At 35.1% G+C, this 3,256-nt stretch overlaps 1 pseudogene; it reads right to left on the reverse strand.

Moving 5' to 3' along the window:
• Positions 1 to 228: 228 nt before the first annotated feature.
• LOC107469902 (TPR repeat-containing thioredoxin TDX-like) lies at positions 229 to 1,890 on the reverse strand (annotated as a pseudogene).
• Positions 1,891 to 3,256: the final 1,366 nt, after the last annotated feature.

Below are 3,256 nucleotides of genomic sequence, written 5' to 3' on the forward strand. Positions count from 1 at the left end.
AATCATCAAATTCCAATTGCCAAATATTCCAATCATATTCGCTCCTACTTAACTCATTATTTAATTAATTTCGGTTAGACCGGGTATTACAAATAAGACCAGAAACTCAAGCAATGTCAAACTCCATTAATCTTTGGCTTTGTTAGCACTATGAACATATCCGCAAAAGCAACATCAATGAAATTCATTTCACTGCAAGTTCTAACAAGGTCCTTATTAGCTACTCAATTAAAGAAGGATGGCATGTTGTGCGATCTTCCTTTCAAGTGCGATGTTGTCAGCCCCCACCACACTATCAACCTCTCTGCCATTTTTTATAAAGAAAAATGTAAGAACACTGGTGACATTCCAACGTCCAGCAACATCTGCTGCCTCATCTATGTCAACTTTTAGAAAAACAACTTTTGGGTACTTTCCTGCCAAGTTTGTATAAACTGTGGAAATATATTGATAGAGGCCACACCATGCTGCAGTAAAATACAGTATTGTCAGGCGAGATGACTTTGATGCAGCATTCAACTTCTTTTCCAATTCAATAGCTGAGTGAATACCAATAACTTGCCCTGTCAAAAGCCGCAAAACATAATGTGTCATTTAATTAATAAAGTTCACCCTCTTCTCCGTTTAAATTCCACTGGACGGAGGGATACCTTGACCTCAAAGATCAAAATTTAACTTAAATATATCGGAGGTAAAAAAAAGAAAAAAAATAGCATGTTGGTCGGTCCAATGTACTTGTGAGCAAGAACCTCCTCACCTTTTGGTGAAAATATATTGGAAACACCTTGAACAGCATGCTAGCGGTTAACCAAACAGACTTATTATAGACAATTTGCATTGTAGTTCTAAGTAAATCGTTAAAATAAAAAATTAGTTATACGAAATCTGTCATGGAGCCATTCCCATCATCATAAAAGTACCATTTTGGCAATACTATCTGAGAAGGATTCCAAGGCTGTAATATAGGTGTGTGGACATACTGATGCAATATGTAGATTAAAACTATCAAGTTTTATTATCACAACGGCAGGTAAAGTATGCAGAAAAGCGATCAGACAAGTAAAACAAAAAATTTTGGGAATTTTAATAACATCAAGTAGATAGAAGTATAGAGACATACCATCTTTCTAGGCCGACAATGGTTCCTGAACCTATAGAAAAAGTCCAACGGGAAATTTCAGCAGAATGACCAAACGGCATAATAATTACAATAAAATTATAAATCCGGAAATTATGAGTTGATTGAATATTATGTTACATCTCAACTTTAGAGTAACCTAGACAAAGTAAATCTACTTTAACCTTGTAGATAATGCTGCAAGACAAAGGAAAATTGTTGAGAGATTAAACAGAGCTGGACTACCCAACAAAAAAATTATCAACTGAAATGTCATTTCTAGAAAAGGAAAAATGCCTAAGACATAATTAAGAAGATTGATGATAATGTGCTGCCTAAAGGTTTTGGTACAAAAGATGTGTTGCCCAGCAATGCCTAACTATCAAGAAACTACCCAATGATGGAAGCGTTATGCTACACAATACACTCACTTGAGCTTCAGCTGCTTCTTGTTTTCTGAGTTCTGCTCTTTTCTCCTCCTTATGCTTTCGTAACCGTTCATATTTTCTCCTATGGTCCTCAATTTTCCAAACATTAGGTTCAACCTATCTAACTAAGAGATATCATTTTAAAAATTCAAAAAAAAAGAGAAAATCATTTTGAAGGTTGGTCTACCGGACATGGTGCTGAAATTACCTTTTTAAGCGCCATACCATATCTTCATCATAATCTAACTTTGAAGCAACATAAAGATCACTTGCTACTTCTTCCTAGAGTCCCAGCATGGCCCTTTCCATGCCTCGAACTCTATATCCTTTGGCTGAGTCTTGATTAATCTGGAACAGACGAGATACCTCTGAGAACACATATACATATTTGTGCAGAAATTCTTTTAAGATCGTGCTCTATGAGCCACAAGCTGTGACTAAATCAAATCAACTTAGATACTAGGCCAATTACTAAACGACAAAATTAATAATAACCTTTAGATTGGACTATGCTCCAACTCACTTCGAGCCTTCTCAGATTAAAATACAAATAGATGATGCAGCCCTTAAATGTTTTGTAATGCATTAACTCTATCATTTGTACATTAACCACCCTTACCAAAAACCTATAGTTCTTAACCGTGATTAATCACATTCCCTTCAACTACAGACATATTAAAGTCACACTGAAGACACCACCATGATGTTGCATACAGCAGGTCTAAATCTGGAAGTTAGTAGCACAACAAAGAATAAAATCAAATGCAGCAGAAACCCACCATCATTATTGCTACTTCATTGACAAGGTTTCTTATATCTGCTCCTAAGAATCCAATAGTTCGGAAGACAAGCTGTTGATGTAAGAAATCAATGTATGAGTTCAATGGAAAAGAGAGAAGTGAATTTGAATAGATAAGCAATATACCTTTTTCAAAATTAACATCCTCTGCAAGTTGCTTTCCAGAACTATGCACACCAAAAATTGGACTCTTTGCTTGGCATCAAGCAAACCAATGTACAGTCTTTGGTCAATTAAGCAATCAAGAACTGTCATTGAGTAGAGGAAGATAAGAGGCTTCAATTCACAACAATTATATGAACATGAAAATGCAGTGTCTAAAGAGAAAACAACATAAATAAATCAATTAAATAAATAAAAAAGAATACAGTAAGAATTGAAGTAGAAGATAATGATGGAGAAAGAAGAACACATCTTCCCTATGTTTTGCTCTATTAACAGCATCAAGGTTCCTTCTTGAAGAAGCATTCTTCCTAGCCACCACACAATCCACAGAAGTAGAAGCATGATCTGATACGATTCCAATTCTAGGGCCACACTATACATCCTGAAAAGAAGAAGATTTTTTGTTTAATTTAAGTGACGCAGATGTGACAACCAAGTACCTAACACTGTGGTCATTCACATATATGTGGAATCATAAGAAAATTATTATGATTAAATAAGTGAAAAGGGGATAATACCAACCAATGATCAGTAATACTAGGAAAGGCAGAAGCAAGATAGATAAGAATTGCGTGACTACCAAAAAGAAAAGAACACGTCTAATTGAAGTTCAAATTCATGGAAATGATTGATAAAAATGAAATTGAAATAAGAAGGAAGTACCTCTCGAATAGCTTGAACCTTCCATCAACAATAGTAGGGAGTTTCCTGAAAGGGTTTATAGCTAATAGAGATGGATTATGGAGG

Source organism: Arachis duranensis, chromosome 10 (assembly GCF_000817695.3).
Source record: "Arachis duranensis cultivar V14167 chromosome 10, aradu.V14167.gnm2.J7QH, whole genome shotgun sequence".
In the NCBI taxonomy this organism is placed as follows: domain Eukaryota; kingdom Viridiplantae; phylum Streptophyta; class Magnoliopsida; order Fabales; family Fabaceae; genus Arachis; species Arachis duranensis.